This window comes from Cynocephalus volans, chromosome 3 (genome assembly GCF_027409185.1).
Source record: "Cynocephalus volans isolate mCynVol1 chromosome 3, mCynVol1.pri, whole genome shotgun sequence".
NCBI classification, from domain to species: Eukaryota; Metazoa; Chordata; class Mammalia; order Dermoptera; family Cynocephalidae; genus Cynocephalus; species Cynocephalus volans.
Genome location: NC_084462.1, coordinates 115,472,937 through 115,491,041, shown reverse-complemented (window position 1 = coordinate 115,491,041; position 18,105 = coordinate 115,472,937). Strand labels below are relative to the sequence as shown.

Here is an 18,105-nt window from a genome sequence, read left to right as displayed (position 1 = left end):
AGTGACTGATGCCAGTTCACAATTTTACTTCAGGCATGGGGGGGGGGCAGTACACTTGGTAAACATGTTTAGGGGTCCTGAGTTAACTCCGGGTTCTCAGAAAAGCCAACCACCCAAGAAATCAGGGAGGACCTCTTATCTCTTAAAAGATAGAGAATCAGTCCATGGTGGTAAAAACAATGGCAGTTAGGGACAGTCTTGCATCTTTTATACCTGCAGCAAAATTCTCCAACTCTGTGATCACTGTAGACAGCAGAAATGTATTTCAATGGAGAAATTTTTCTCTGATTTTATTTCATCAAATGTGAATGTCAACTCTGTGTTTCACTGAACACATGAGGAGGCAGACACTCAGATAAGGTCACATGATGATAAAGGGGAAGCCAGGACTTGCACGCTGGTCTTCCAACCACATAAATCTTTACCCTGCTCTGTTTTCTTTCTTTCATGACCTGGAAAGGGGAGTGAACATCTCAGAAGACCTGAAATGCTGGAGAAAGTAAACTATGCTTAAAGGAAAATAGCATTTTGTTTTAGAACCTGAAAAATGGAAAATAAAAGTGGCACACACTTGCATATGTCCATTTATGCACTCCCTTTAGTCTCTGTATAAAAAGTACTATTTGAAATCAAAGGTCTTTGTATTCAAATGCAGAGAACCAAAAGCAAGATGTTTCAGTTCTTAATAGTGTTTTTCATGCTGTGTCCAGGGGAGGGTAAACAGTAGCAGAGAGGATAAGGTGGGACCTACATGGTGTCCACGGCTTCTTGGCTCCTTTCCCCATCACAGATGCTCTGCTTTTTTTTTTTTTTTTTTTTTTTTTAAAAAAAAAAAGCATTTGTTTTCACCTATGAGTAAAATTTGCTTTGAACAAAAGGTTATGCAACTTAAAAGAGGAAGGCCGATTTCCAAGTCTAGTACTTTTCTTTTCCTCCAAACAACATCAGTTGAACATCTCAATTGGATTTATTCTGAAATCAAACCTGGTTTTATGTTTACTACAACAAATGATACAAAGCAGAATATGTTATTTTGAAAGTGCAAGAAAATACGATCAAGATATCCAAATAATGACTAAATATACACACAAACCCATTCAAGCGAGAAAAAAATTGACTCCAGAGAAAAGGCAGCCATGCCAGGGGCATAAATAACAGGTACTGCTTTAAGATCTTTTGGGTAAATGGAAGATGAACTCACTCTCTGGAAAGCAAATGGCACAAAGAAGTCTAAGTGTTACAGCGAGGACACATAGATCAGCTAGAAACATCATCATTCAGATCTTTATGGGACAGTTTTAGGGATGAAATAGAAAGAATCTGGACATTCAAAAGGCCCTATATATATTCTCGGATGGACTCACCAGACTAGTGTTATTATTTTATTCTACCAAAGCTCATCAAAATATTATGAGAATGCTAATTTCCCTACAACTTCAGGAATTGGGTATTTTAAAGATCTTTGCTGCTGCAGGTGTTTTAAAAACCTCAGTTGGAGGAGTTAGAGCCTATCTTACCAACTGGGGCCTTTAACTGTGGGAACATGGAGTCGAACAGAACAGGACCCAGGGAAATTGTCCTAATGTGTGCCATCTTGTAGGAGTCTCTAACTAATCCACTGGAACTGGGGCTTTCCATGGAGAACAGATTCATCTGAATGAACATTATGGTTAGCAATCTATGACAGTGGAACAATCTGTGATAATTTAAACTTTTGAATAACCAACTACAGTACAATGTTTGAAAAGCTGTAAAAAAGACTTCCTCAGAATTCACAACTGAAGATGAAGACTTTTATAATTCTGCTCCAAAACGTTCCATTTCAAACATCTTATAGATAAATAGAAGTAAATGGTATGTATTTAAATCAGATTTGTTCTTAAACCTGTTTCAACTTGAGCAATTGCTGCAATAAAATTTCCTTTAATATCTTTGTTTAACTGCCATTGGTAAAAACCCCTAAATCTGAAGCTATTTCTGAAATTGAAGATTGAACATAATTGGTATTAAGTACCATTAAGCTCATTATTGGTCTTGTAAAGATCTTTCTGTATTCTCCAGGATAGATACCATCTCAGGGAAAAGAAAGCTCATCTCTTATGTGTTTCCTCCATTCAGTTCTGTTAACCAAATTATGCCATGTAATGTGCTAGTCTCTGAGTATAGGAAAAATGATGTAAACCTTCCTCAAGAAGGTCGGTGGAATATGACCATGTTCACGAATAATTGCACATGGTGATAGTTGCTGTAATAGAAGCACACATAAGTGCATGGAAACACAAGTGCAAGGTGAATAATTCTGCAGTCACAGTAGAGGGAAAGGGCAGAGAAAGGTCAGGGAAACTAATAAGAGATGACATTTCCGCTGGGCCTTGATTAATGAGCAACAGTTTGTCAGGTGGATAGGGGGCAAGGGACTCCAGACAGTCGGAAGAGTCTGTTCAAAAGGACAGAGGTTGGAAAATTCAGGGAGTGGTGGGAAATCTACTGTGCTTAGAGATATAGCCACACAAGTGGGGAGAGGCTGGACAGGAGCCTGGAAAACCCAACCAGGCAGACTGTAAGCTGCATACTTATTTGTCCACTGTGAATATTGTGCTAGAATGTACTTTTATGCAAATCCTGGACTTACGGGATAAGCTGGGATAAGCTCTCACTTGATTGCCTCTGTAAAGCATTGCATTTCCTTTCTTCTCAGATGTATACAAAAGGAAAAGAAAGATTTTGAAAAACAAATCCAATACATTTCTTTTCAACAACATTCATTTGTATTTGAATTTCTAAAAGAAACAGATATTCAGTGTATAGATGTGTAGAATGTGTGCAATTTTGCTGAAATATATATTTCTACAGAACCATGTCATTTCTACCAGCTTTTTTCCTATTCTGCAATAAAAAGTCCTTAAAATGAATGACAAGCCAATGGTATAGCATTATCTCCACTAGGGATTCTTAGATATTGTTTGTCAGTGTTTGAATAGTGCGTTTTTGCATGGGAGCAAGCAAATCGTGAGCTCCTAACAGAAAGCATCTCAGAGAACTCTTTTGATGATGATGAATTTTATCTTTATATATAAGGTTATGCTGGGTGATTTCTCAAGTCTGAAAACATGACATTATTTTATACATATTATAATATCAATAAATCATTTATTAACCTATGTCCCCAGACTTGGTAGCTAGCCTGTAGTTCTAACATCAGTGACTGATGTTGAAATTAGTCAGATATATTTTGATAATAAATGAAATCAGATGCTTAAAAATAATTGATTCTATTTAAGTAGGGTTTACTTTGGTAGACCCCTTTGTCACTTTTGAAAGATATTTTAGATATAATCTGATATTTTTATATCTCTGTCAGAAAGCAGCTGTATTGAATTAAACTGAGCAGCTCACAGTAGACCTGGCCAAATATGGATATAGAATAGGATGATAAAAGCTAAGGAAGGTGAAGGCTGTGATAGACTGATGTCTATGCATGGAGAGTGAGCTTGACTGCCCTGGTCACATTCTACCTGTACACATTATATCAGCGATATAATTAGGGGTTGGTGTTAAGTGTATTCCAAACTCTTCTGGAAGTTAATTAGAATACTTCGGAAAGTGTATGTGGAGCCTCTTTTAGGGTTCTAGATATGGCTGTGTCCCAGTAAGGCACTGCTAAGGGTGTATCTCCCTTCCTTCTGAATGCCCTCCAAGTCATCCCACTAGCTCACATAGTACCTTTGTGGAAATTAGAAAAAAGGGTGACCCTTTTTCTATATAGCCCTGGGATCCTGGATCAGGGATGAAGCATGAGATAGATCTTGGGTTCCTTGTGCTGAAAACAGTCTTCATAATAATATATGATAGTCCTGCCTCCATTGTCTATTCCAGGTGTCTCCAGGCTCCTAATACTTAAGGGAGAATCCCATTGTGCATTTTTGGTTAAACACCTATTAATTACATACTTAAAGAAGTATATAAGTACTAACACACTTACTATACATACAAAAAGTATATGTAGTGTACATACTAATACTTAATATGTGGAGGTGGCATTTCAAGTTGGCTAGCTTTTTCTAACTTCCTTTGCTAAAGTTGTGTCAAAACTTCAAAAAATCTCATCCCATCTGTTTTGGATATCGATTATTCTAAACCAGAAAAGAGAGTGTGAATTCATGAAATATCTTGGTCAGTAAAGCAGATGGCCATGAGAGTCTATAGAAATTCAGTTAGCATCAAAAAGTCCAAAGGGTGCAGAGTTACCACATTCAGCTGAGACAAGAGGGAGAAAATGTGTTCAGAAAGTCATACAATACCAATTCCAGGTTTACTTATGTTTCACATTTTTTTTTTTTTACTTTTTGTGGTAGGCAGAATCATTGACCCCCATAGACGTCCATGTTCTAATCTCTGGAAACTGTGAATGTGTTACCTTACTTTGGAAAAGAAACTTTGCAGATGTGATAAAGCTTAAGGACCTTGAGATGGGGGTGATTATCCTGGATTGTTTGGATGACCCCAACCTAATCAATGGAGTCCTTAGAAGAACCTTTTCTCTGAGATGAGAGTCAGAGGGATTTGTGGCTACGGAAGAACGGTCACAGGGCAATGCAGTGTTGCTGGCTTTGAAGATGGAAGAAGAAGCCATGAGCCAAGGAAGGTGGTTGGCTTATAGGAGCTGGAAAAGGCATGGAGACATGTTCTCCTGTGTACTCTTGGGAAGGAATGCAGCCTTGCTGACACCTTGACACCCTGTGAGACCCATTTCAAAACTCTGACCTACAGGTTTGTAAGAGAATAAGTTTGTATTGTTTTAAGCCACTAAGTTTGCTTGTAATTTGTTACAGCAACAGTAAAAAACTAATACATACTCTAGGTATTTAGGACTAAATTATATATTGCAGGTTTATGTTTGTTTTGGGATGGCTCTTTCAAAGACTTTCTATGGCATTTTTAAAAAAAATTAAAACAATGTACTATAAACTTCTGTGCATCAAAGGATTCTACCATCAGAGTGAGAAGGCAATCCATGGAATGGGAGAAAATATTTGCAAATCATATATCCCATAAGGGATTAATATCAGAATGTATAATGAACTCCTACAATTCAACAACAAAAAAACAAACAACATGATTTAAAAACGGGCAAAGAATTGAACAGACATTTCTCCAGAGAAAATATACAAATGGCTAATGAGCACATGAAAAGATGCCCAACATCACTAATTAGAGAAATGCAAATCAAAATCACTTCCCACCCATTAGCATGGCTATTATCAAAAAAACAGTAAATAGCAAGTGTTGGTGAAGACGTGGAGGAATTGGAATCCTTGTGTATTGTCTGTGGGAATGTAAAATAGTGCAGCTGCTGTGGAAAATGGTATGATGGTTCCTTGAAAATTTAAATATAGAATTATCACATGATCCAGCAATTCCATTTCTGGTTATATACCTAAGAGAATTAAAAGCAGGGACACAAACAGATATTTGTACGCTTGTGTTCATAGCAGCATTATTCACAATAGCCAAAAGTCGGAAACCACCCATATATCCATCTACAGATGAATGTGGCATATCCATACAATGGACTATTATTCAGCCTTAAAAAGTAATAAAATCAGATGCGTGTTACAGCACAGATGAACCTTTTGAAGATGTTATTGTAGGTGAAATAAACCAGACACAAAAGGACAGATATCGTATGATTCTTATGTCTGTGAGGTGCCTAGCATAGTCAAATTCATAGAGACTGAAAGTAGAATGGCGGTTGCCAGGGGCTGGAGGAAGGGGGATAAAAGTTATTGTTTAATGAGAAAGTTCAGTTTATGAAGATGAAAAAGTTCTGAAGATGGATGATAATGATGATGGTTTACAGCAACGCGAATGTACTTAATGCCACTGAACTGTACATTTAGAATGGTAAGTTTTATGTTATGTATTTCACTAAATAAAAAAATTTGATATACTTTGAGTAAAGGAATCAAAGTGAGATTGTCCCAGGCAAATTGAGAAATGGTAATGAAAGCATGGCAAGGGAGAAACAGTCTTTGTAGAGCGGTGGTTCTCTCTAGTACTTCAACTGGGAAGATTTTTATTCCCCAGAGGACATTAGGCAATATCTGGAGACATTTTTGGTTGTCCCAAATGGAGGTTGCTACCAGCATCTAGTGGGTAGAGAATAAGGATGTTGCTAAACATCCCTGGTGCAGTACACAGGACAGTTCCCCACAAGAAAGAATTGTCCAGCCTAAAACGTTAATAATGCTCCCTATTGTATAAGTATTGGGTAATGTGGTTGGACAGAGTTGAAGGGAATGATGTGAAGAGTGTTTTAACGCTAATCCAAGAAGTTTAGAGTCCATGCAATGGGCAATATATTCTTTAAGGTGGGAGATGAGGAACTTAATGGGGATTGAGAAAGATTAGTCATGGGAAGATGGATTAGGCGCAAGGAGAGATTAAAGGCAGGAGACCAGATAGGCAGTGGCTGTGGTAATCTACTATGGTGGGGAAAAATCTATAAAGCTCCATGTGGTTCCATGCAGCAGGCATTGTTCTAAGTAAGAGCTTTACATGTATTAACTTATGTGGTCCTCATAATGCCTATGTGTTATGTTGTTATTCTCATTTTACAGAAGAGGAAATGAGGAACAAAGTAAATGCTAGGGTAGGTTAGGGATGGAGTTGGGCTTAGAACCCAGGAAGACCATGCTACTTCTTCTTACAGGTTGAATTATTATTTTTTTAATGCCTGGATACATCTCCTTTTTTTTCTGTCAACGTGGTTGGAAAATTGGGCTTGTGATTAGGAAGGATAAGGGGATTATGTAGAGTTTACTACCTCCTTTCTACATTAGACTGAGTTTGAGGAAGATGAGACAGCTGAGAGGACAACAATTGGCTTTTTGAGTTTAGAAAATTGCTTGGAGGGAAGATTAGAATTAAGAGTGGGTGAATTAAAAATATAGGTTGGAGGAGGTGAATAATCAGGGAGAGATCGCAATTTCTCACCCACCAGCTCTCAAATTCTGACTCTCCAAAAGCTTCAGCAGCCTGTAGATGCCATTTCACTGACATGCCTCAAACTTGAAAAACACAGGATTGTCACTCCACCTCCTACTCTCCAGTAACACTCACTCATCCCGAACACTTCCCACTCAATGATCCTTTCCCATGAAAGGGAAGGAAGAGGGCCATGCCCTGCTGTGATGGTCTTGTGTGAGCTTGTTTAGGGAACGGAGAGGTCTGTGCTACTGAAGAAGGAGAGAGGAGAGAAGGGGCTCTTTGTTTTTTTGGAGAGAACATCACACTTGACTCCTCACCTGCTCTTTGTAATCAGTATTGCAGTTTGCACTAGCTCTGAAGATCTGGAAAAGGCAGAAAATCTGCTGGCCCAATAAGTGTTTGTTCCTGAAGAGGTCTAAGTCAGAAATCCAGCTCTTTTAGTCTTGGTTCTGTCACTAATAAATTCTGTGATCTTGGACAACATTACCATATTCATCATTATTGCACTGCCTGCTTTTCCATACCACATCTTCTTTTGATATTCATAATAGGCTGCTGGAGTAGGCAAAGCAGATATTACTAGCTTTTCTTTTCTAATAGAAAAACTGAAGTTCTTAAAGGTTCAGTGATCTACTCAGGATCACCCAGATAGCAGGTGACAAAGCTGGACAATGAATGTGGTTTGACTCACTTCAAATTCATTTGTCCTGATATCACTACTTTTCCAACTCTAGGATGCATAAAGAGGCCCATGGAGTTTATTAACACAGATTCCTGGGACCTACTCCCAGGTACAGCATGAGTATTACTGTGGAATAATACTATCTATTACTATAATATTTCTATTATTTAGATAGTATCTCTATACTAATTTAGTAGGCCTGGAGTAGGATCCGAGAATTTGCATGTCAAACAACCACTCAGGTGATATTAATGGTGCTGAACTGTGGGTCATTTTTAAAGTGTCACTTCTTTCTACTGTTGATGTACCTCTTCGTACCTCAGCTCCTCATCTGTTAAAGTGAGAGGATAATAACCAGCTCTCTTCATTCTCAGGATTGCTATTGGGACTGTGGTGAATTAAAGACGGCTACAAGCACATTGAAGCTCATCCATTGAGAGGCGTAGTTTATCTCCTTGCCTCTTGAATCTGGGCTGGCCTGGGAACTTGCTCTAACAAATAATATATGGTAGAAGTAACATGAGACTGCAAGAAAGTCGTCAAGTGGCCCTCTTGGATCACTGAAACCACCAAGTGAAGAAACCCGGGCAAAGACATGCGGTAACAGAGACCCAGCTGACAGCCCAGACACATGAGTGAGGCCATCTAGGGTTGTCCCATCAGCTAACTGATGCTGCATGAGTGAGCCCAGGGAAGACTAGGAGAAGAACTGTCCAGCCAACCCATAGGATTGTGAGAAATAATATATTGTTGTTGTGTTAAACCACTAAGTCTTGGAGTGGTTTGTTATGTAGCAATAGATAACTCATAAGGGGACAAAATGGATAATAATTATGAAAATATTTTGGAATTACAGTAATAAAGCTTTTTAGTAAAAGAAAATTTACATTTTATTTAGATTGAAATAAACTATACACAATTGATTTTCCTCAGCAAAAATAACAGCAGTATTTTCTGTATTATTTCTAGATAAACCACAAAACACTTTAGGCTTTTCAGATTTTGTTTATAAATCAAGATGAGGCAGTATAGTCATGGAAAAAGACAGAAGAAAACAGACATGTCAGTTGTCAGTATCCACGGCCGCTGATTCTGTACTGACCATGAAACACATGTTCAACATATGATTGCTAAAAAGCATGTGGAGATGTAGGCTCGACGAAGGAATGGAAACAGTAACCACCAGATGAGGAACAATGGCAGCCTCTGCCATTCAAACTTTAACTGTAACTTGTTCCTCTAAGTTTATTCGATAAAGACAAAATCTACACTGAAATCCTTATTTGGCGAGTTCACAAGCGTCTCTCTCTGTTAATTCCCTTAAGTGTCCATTACAGACTTTCAACAATATACTTAAAACTCCCACTAGTCAAAGGTCAATCGTGGGCTTCATTGTAACATTTTATCAAATGTATTCCTTCCTCCCACACCTCCTTAAAATTTATTTCTTCAAAGAATTTATAACTCAATACCTGACAAATGGATCCATGGTGATAATAAATGTTATGTCTAATATGACTTGGCTATAACAATTCCAGAGCACCACTAGCAGAGATCACACAGAAGTGAAACGTGGCACTTTCAATGCTATCTTCTGGAAGAACCGATAGGTTTTCAAAGCATGAGAGTTCAAACGGGCCATTTAAATAGGAAGATTATCAATGGCTCATGTACTCAATAGGAGGCCCACAGGCAAAGATATTCAGTGATTAAGTGGCCTACATACACCTTACAGATTTTCTTCCAAATATCAAATATAAGAGAAAGCCTATTTTAAAAGTCTCTTAGGTATTTTCAATGGTTTCTGAATTATCTGTAGGAAGCTCTGACCTAGTTGTATAGAGTTAGATATGTGTCCACCATTAAATCCAGAACATGTTTTATATCAAAATTTATGTTAAGCAAAGCCAAGTTACTTGACCTTTGGTCTGTCAAAGTGTTCCTCAAGTATGCTTTGAGACGCTTTTGTCCATTTTCATAGTGCTCATTCTCAATCTTCATCACAGGAAGAATACATAAGACCTTCAGCAATGCATACACATTAGGGAAAAACTTGATGTCAGGCAGATGGAGGGCTTCATACATGGTGGATGGAAGTTCTATATCTTTCCCTCTGTGTTTCCATTTGATTCTCCAACAATGAAGCTTGGCTGAGAGTGTGTCAGGATTGGGTAAGTTACTTCTGTACACGTCAGCATGGTGTTCTTCTGACGTATTGAATTTCAGCTGTCCCATGACTGAGGGTACCAGAGATAAGCATTTAAGAGCTTTGAGGTGCTGTTCTGAGAATATATCTTTAAGTTCCTGAATAATATGCTCCCCTGTTGGAACACTTAGGGTTTCTTTATAGTAACTCTCAGAGGTTAGGAGAGATTCCCAGTTACCTTGCTGAGCTCTGTGGAATTTCCCAGGGAGTTTCATTTGAATATCAAGTTTGGTTGCCAAATTTGTGGCTTCCTCAAACCAAAACTCATGATAAACTTCAATATTTTCCATCACTTCATCGAGTGAATGCAGTACTGCAGTTAAGCTACTGGCTGCAAAAAAAGACAGCAGAGGTTTGCCCTTGGAGATTTTTCCCAAAGGCTCTTGTAAAAGATAGGGCATTTTAAAGAACAAAAATGGTAACAACAAAATCAAAATCTGTTATTGCACTACAGAGTACAAATGCTCGGCCAGCTATACAATTATTCCATCTAATATTTGTGTCACTATTTATACCATCTGAACATAAACCAAGTGCTTGCAGGAGGTCCACTAATATTTCAAAAGCATCATGCCTGCCTGTCCACTGAGAATGGCAAATTTCCTTCAGTTCTCTACCCCTTTCTTCACTGTTCTGAAAAAAATAAAAAACCAGAAATCACATTAAGTTCTAAAAGCAGTTGTGATCAATGGGAAAAAAGAACAAACTTCCTCAGTTGCTCCCAATGCAACAGTTACTCTCATAATAGGCACTGATTTTGCCAACCACATATTTAAGGCACAGGAAGAGCACAGTGTGTAGATAGCTTGGGGATATTTCTCTAAAAGTCTAGAAGCAACAACTTTCATTTTGGAAGAAAGTCCACTGAACACAGTGTAAGCCTGGCCACGACAACACTCCACGTTTAGGCCCCACTTCTCAGTTATCGTAGTATGAAATTTCACAGCCAAAATTTCTGCACCAGCTTCATAAGGCAGGGAGCCCACAAATTCCTGTCTCAGATTATGAGATTCGCCGACACACCTCGCCAGCACAGGTAGGTGCTCCTCCCCTGCTATGCCCACTGCATCATCAGTGATAATTGAAAGGAAGTGTGAGTCTCTTACTTCCCTGAGAGTTTCTTCCCGAATACAGCTCTCACAGATGTCCAGCATCTGTTTCTGCTGTGTTTTCAAACAGAACAACTGCTGTTGTCTCAAAGCGCTTTCTCAGGACCTCTTCACCAGAGTTTATCCCGCACCCCAGCAGGGCTTGAAAGTTATCAGGAGTAAAGAGACCTTGGGAGATTTCATCAGCCTCATGTCCATCCAGAGGTATATTTTGTTTTCCCGTAAGAATCAACATTTCAAATAGAGATTTCAAGTATTCTTTGTTTTCCTTTTCTTCATGGGTTAGAGGTAAGGAATCTTCATCCTGTTCTCACCCCCTTCTGCATTGGGGTTCTGAGCATTGCTGTTGGTTTCTTTACGTTTTTGTTCCTGTTCAGAAGTTTCATCATTTTTTTTTTTTCCTGCTTCAGTGTCCTGATTTCATCTTCACTCAATTCTTTTATTCGTTTTCTGTGTCTACTATGTGGATTGTTCAAATGACTGGTAGGATCAAATATTGCTGGTATTGCATTATCTCGAAGAACCGTCCTATCAGGACTAGTTCTACAGGTCACAGAGGTCTCAAAGTGTTGGGCACATAATCGAGAATGTTTAGTGACTTGATCAGGTGTTTTATCTTCTAAGTCTGCTCTCCTGCAATTTTCACCCACTTCTGGCATCTGGCCGGATCCCGCGGGAACCTGAAGACGGCCAGGTCGGACTGCGTGCTGTTCCGCGTGCAGCTGGGGGCAGCGCAGAAGGGGACCCGGGCAGGGGGAGCCGGGAAGGGGGAGCCGGGCAGGGGAGCAGGGCGGGCGGGCTGGCTCGGCAAGGCCAGCGTGGAGGGAGGGGCCCAGTAATAAAGCTTTTTAATAATAAATAATAAAGTCAGCTGTACTAAATATTAACAAAGCAGATAAAAGATTTAAAATCAAACTATTAAAATATTAACACTATTGAATACAAAAGAAATCTGTAAATAATACTGATAAAATTAGGTAAATGGGTGAATGAATGAGAGAGAAGACTCTTCTGTTTACCAATAAGTGTAGAGGGAGAGGTGGAGTTGGAAAAATCAGTATTTTGTAGCCACGTGGTAAAGATTGGTTAGAGCAAGAGTCACCTGGACGCTAAATCTAGGGGGAAAGTTTGATGAGGATATTTACTTGGTCTTAATATGTCTTCCCACAGATTGTTATTAACTGCAAAATGAAAGTCCTTAATTACACAGAAGAAAGACCTTATGATATCATTACCGGGTAACCTAAGTTAAAATCAGCAGTGAGGGTAGGTGAACACTGCGTGTCTCTAGATGGGACACCATGAGAAGGACACAACGTTACTGAGGATGCATAACCTGAATTTACTCATGAGGAAACACTAGATAAACTCAAATTAAGTGATATTCTACAAATTAAACTCAAATTGGATGATATTCTATAAAATAACTAGCTTGTGTTCTTCAATAATTAAAACATTGTGAAATACATAGAAAAGTTGAGAAATTGCTCCAGATTAAGGGAGACCAAAAAGACATGACAACTAAATGCAGTACATGATCCTTGACTGGATTCTGTATTTGAGGGGAAAAATGCTATAAGGGACATTTGAAAAGACTGGAATCTAGATCGCAGATTAAATAAAAATAAAGTATCAATGTTAAATTCTCCAAATTTGATCATTGTTCTGTGACCGTGTCAACCAAATGTTCTTGGTCTTGGGAAATGCACGTTGAAATATTAATGAATAAGAGGTCATGGTGTATGCAATCTACCCTTAAATAGTTAGGAAAAGTAAATTTCACACATGCACATACATGAAACAGAGCGAGTGAAAGAGGATAAAGGAAAGTAACAAATGTGGCAAAATGTTAAAAACTGATGAATCTTGATAAAGGGTATATAAGAGCTTTAAAAGTTATTCTTGCAACTTTTCTGTGAGTTTGAAATTGTTTCAAAACAAAAGTTATGGGAAGTATGTAGGTGAATATATTTTTGATCTCCAAGTGAGCTTAATAAAAGAAAAAAATTATAAAATAAATTATTGATAGATTTGATCACATTAATAAAGCTGTAAAATCATCAAGAAAATTAAAAGACAAAATACAGGCTAGGGAAATATTTGTGATAAAAATGACACAAGGAGAATGTGTCAAACATATGAAGAGCTCATACAAATTGCAGTAGGTAAATAGACAAAGAATACAAACAAGACTCTTCAAAAAAATTAAAGGAAAAGTACTAACCAGTGTTAAAATTGTATATCCTTATAAGTAATATAAAAATGCAAATGGAAAAAATAGATGCTTTTTTACTTATGAAATTAGCAAAGATAGAAAATGATAATATTCAGCGTGCTTAAGGGTCTAGCATGGTGAGCACTTATTCTAGTAACTGAAAATTTGTACAATTTGGAAAGCAATTTGGCAGTGCCTATCAAGAATTTTAAATGTGTTTTTACTATTCATCCAGTATTAAATTCATCCTATGAAATTCATCCTACGGAAAGAATTGGAAATCCAAACAATAATTCATACACAGAGATATTCTTTGCAGCATTGTTTATGATATTTAAAATTTGAATAGTCTAACAAAAAGTTAAGTAAATTAGGTTTGCAAAAAATTTTCAATAGTACGGGAGCTTAATTTTCATACATTAAGCAAAATGAAAGCATAAACTTAGACTAAATAGAAATAAAATATTAACAGTATCCAACAGTAAAGCTTTTAGCGGGAAATGAATGGCACATGCAGTAAGGTTTATAGGAAGAACATTTAAAGAAGGGATGATTTATAGAGGTGTGGGCAGAGTTATGGGAACCTAGATGGTACAGCATTCAGGGTTCTAGCAACGGAGAGTAGTGTTACTGCCCATAATCCTGATGATGGGGACAAGAGCAGAGAAATGGCTACCAGAGTTGGGAAAGAGCTGAATCTGCGGAAAATCCTTGCCTAGCTCTTTTCCTACCCTCTGATGTCCTGATCTCCTACTGGGCATGTGATAAGCTATCCTTAGGGATCAGACTCCTAGTGCATTGAGAAGGGCATAGAAGAATGCTGAGTGGATCTGCAGGAGCAGACAGAAATTAACCAGCACAAGTATTATCTCTGGTGGGAAAACTGTGGGTGCTTATTTTGTCTACTAGCCTATAAAACTCTTGGCCCTAGTGTGAAAACCCTCTGCTTATGAGAAGGAATTAAATAACCAAAGGTGTACAGTTTACATATTATATTTTCTCTTTCAAGCTATCATAGTTAAAACAATTTAAAATGTAGAATTTATACTAAGAAGGACATTTGCTACAATATTCTTCATTTAATTTTTTCCCCCTATAACTCCTCTTTTTTGATTTCCTGTACTGTGATCCTTTTTCCTGTATTATTTGTATGTTTTATAAGGAAACTTCTTTTTTTTTTTTTAGGTGGACCAGAAGCTGTGATTTATTAGCAGGTGCAGGTAAGGAGGTGGGCAGCATAGTGAAAGCCCTTATGAGTGCAAGGCCCGCCACTTGTCTAGGGGGCCACGGTTGGGGATGTACTTAACCCCACAACCATCTGGGATGAGCAGCTTCTCAGCCACCATGTCTTCAGATTCATCCGCATTAAACTTGGTACAGCCCCACTTCTTTGAGATGTGTATCTTCTGGCGGCCAGGGAACTTGAACTTAGCTCTGCGTAGGGCCTCGATCACATGCTGCAGCTTGGTGCGGATGGACATGATGACTTGGCCAATGTGAACCCTGGCCACTGTGCCCTGAGGCTTTCCAAAAGCACCTCACATACCAGTCTGGAGCCTAGATTGGGGCCAGCACTAAGTCAGAGACATGAATGTCCACTGGAAAGGGCTGTCTCCAAGGTCCCTTAGGGCAACCCGTACAAGCAACAGGCTGCATACACTACCAAGGAGGCTGCTGTTTGCAGCCATTGATATAAGGAAACTTCTGACAACAAAAAAATCTTATAGGAATGTCTGCTTTATGAATAGCTGTGACTACATAAAGCAGTGCACTGTTGTAGCAGCAGCAGAAGTAATGTCAACTTTGATTTGGTCAAGGCCAATTAGGACAAGGGGAGGATACTTTCTGTCTTCCCCAGACCTGGGAAAATGTAATTCTCAGAATGTCCCTAGCTATTGTAGAGTTAGAGAAATATTCGATGTAGATAGGAACACTACTTTTCTATTTTCAGTACCACTGTGACTACAATGGATGTTTTGTCTAGGACCACCCTTCAAACTGGCCAAATGTTCACATACCTATAATTTGGGAGCACAACTATGACACAAAATACTCGAGTTCATTTAATTTGGGATTAGGAACAAAATAATAAATACCTTCATTTGAAGTGTGTTGATTTTATAGAAAGTGTCTGGAATAAAGCAAGTGACTATATTTTAAAATATGTCTTTTATTAAATTTTTCTCCACAAAAAGCCTAGTATTAATCAGGTAAATCTGATTTCTGTTATAGACATTTTGTGTTTGAAAAGCAGTCATACTGAAGGTATGTAATGGTATAATATCATTTTGGCCTTGACAAGCTAATTTGAGAAAAAAGATTTTGAAAGAAAAAAAGTAATTTTTCCACTCAGAAGTTTGAATAACTTCTTCGAGTATAATTTGAAATTATTAAACCAACTCATTACCTGCTAAAAGGCTTGGGTCATGTGTATTTTGACTTACATTATTTTGCACATTGACATTGATTTTGATAATTTGCTCATACAAGGCATCTCTGTGGATATTATCCAGTGAAACCATTAACAACACAGATTTTAATTCAAATTGTTAAAACCAATTGAGACATTGTATGTGCATTTGGTTCATTGAGAAGTTCAGTTATGATCAACCTGTTGTGGTTTATCTTCCTGGAGAAGCACTAGTTTTCTCCAGTATTTTGGCCTGTTTGAGTGCTAGGAGCTGGACTCTGAACTCTTTTTGAACTCAGTGTTCCAGGTTGTATGTCCAGTTAATCAGGTACAGTTTTAAAAATGTTGTTTTAAAGTAAATTAGATTTAAAAATGCTCATTTTCTTCCTGTCCATTTTTTCATGTTATCACATGTATCAATTCTGACTTTGTTATTCATCTAACTTTAATCATTAATTTAAGTAAATACATTGGCATAGTATGTTTATCAATTAACTCAAATAATCAATTGATAAAATACTTTTTTTTTACAAAATATGTAATTAATTATATAACATGTATTAACTGACAATGGATATGCAAACAAAATCAGAATAAATCAAATGATGCATCTGGCTCATAAAAACTATGTAAAACTGTTTAGTTACCAACATATTTAAAAGGTAAAAATTTAACATGAATTTTTTAATAAATAATTCAAAACAGAACTGTTGTGAGAATTAAGCTGCTGAAATATGACAATGACTAGAGCTAAGGATGAACTATATGAAGAATAAACATTAAGAAATCTATATATAAGCATATTATATATATCATATATTATTATGCATATTATAATATACATAATCAGTTCCATTTTCCCTTTACTAAATATTGAAGAACACTAGACTTCAACCCTGGCAGAAAGGGACCAATGATGGACTTGAGAATGTCCACATATCACAAACATGCACACGTGCACAAAATAAATTTATTTAAGAACACATAATGGGAACTCTGGTTCACTGGTCCACTAGGGACCAGTGCTTAACAGTAGCATAGCAAAAATTTCATTAGGTTTTAAGGCCTGAGAATAATCTTCTTTATCTTGATGCTCTACTTCTAGGCCCAAGGAGGCAGTAATCATGCCGTCTGTATCCATGGTTCTACCCTTGGTTTCATGCTTCCTTTATTTCCTCCTGTCTATGTCCATTCAGTCCAGTCTGGCAGTGTTTCTGCTGGCAAAACATTCTCAAAAACTTTGTTGGTCTTCTGTAATTCATGAGGGTCTAAGAAATTATACAGAGGGTCTTCTACAGAGGGTCTTCCACAGATATTTCTTGGGTAACACCATCTTTATTCCTGACTTCTGCTGAGGTGGTTGATTGGATCCATGAGTTACATGCCTAATCTTTTCAGCAAAAGTTTGTCCAGCCATACTCTTTCTCATGCATAATATCTGGATAGGTTGAGAATTTCCAAATCACCAAGTGTTGGTTCCTTTATCTTAATAGTTTCTTCCTCAGTATCTCTCTGCTGTTGCATTTTACAAGAAGCAGTAAGGAGAAACCAAGCTGTACCTTCCACACTTTGCTTGGAAATATCCTCAACTAAATATCCAGGTTTATCACTTATAAGTTCTACTTTCCACCCAACACTAGAACACAAATAAGCCATTTTTCTGCCACTTTACAACAAGGATTGACCTTCCTACAGCGTCCAATAACATTCTTCATTTCCTTTTGAGACCTTATCAGAATCACCTTTAATGTCCATATTTCTACCAACCATCTTTCCAAGGCAGTCTAAGATTTTTCTATCACGTGCCTCAAAATTCTTCCAGTCTCTTCCTATTACCCAATTCCAAAGCCACTTTCACATTTTTTAGGTATTTGTTAAAGCAGTACTCCACTTCCTGGTACCAAAATTTGTATTAGTTTTCTGGGACTGCTATAATAAAATACCACAAACAGTGTTGCTTAAAACAACAGAAATTTATTTTACCACAACTATGGATAACTGAGTCTGAAATCAAGGTGCAAGCAGGGCCATACTCCCTCTGAAGAAAGCCTTTTCCGTGCTTCTTCTCAGCTTCTGGTGTTTGCTGGCATTCTTTGGCATTCTTTGTTGTGTAGCTTCATAACTCCAGTCTTCGTCACTGTCATCGTATGCCTTTCATCCTTCTGAGTCTCCATGTGGCCTTCTTATAAGGACACTAGTCATTCAACTAGGACCCACAGTAATCTAGTACGAACTTTTCTTAACTAATTACATTTGCAAAGGACCCATTTCCAAATAAGGTCACCAGAATCTGAGATTTTGGATACACATGAATTTTGGGAGTCACTATTCAACCCAGCACACCATACATGAGAACTTCAAACACATTAAATTGCTTAACTATAACAAAATCAAAACCATTGATTGTAGTCTAACTAACAGTAAAGTGATCAATATTCATTGAGTAACATAGATGTTTATAAGGAAAATCAATTCAACTTCCCGTAGGGAAAG

General features: G+C 37.7%; 2 pseudogenes; both read right to left on the bottom strand.

Annotated features, from left to right (window-relative positions):
- Positions 1-9,456: 9,456 nt before the first annotated feature.
- On the bottom strand, positions 9,457-14,683 carry LOC134372725 (52 kDa repressor of the inhibitor of the protein kinase-like; annotated as a pseudogene).
- A 125-nt stretch (positions 14,684-14,808) lies between these two features.
- LOC134374356 (small nucleolar RNA SNORA70) lies at positions 14,809-14,916 on the bottom strand (annotated as a pseudogene).
- Positions 14,917-18,105: the final 3,189 nt, after the last annotated feature.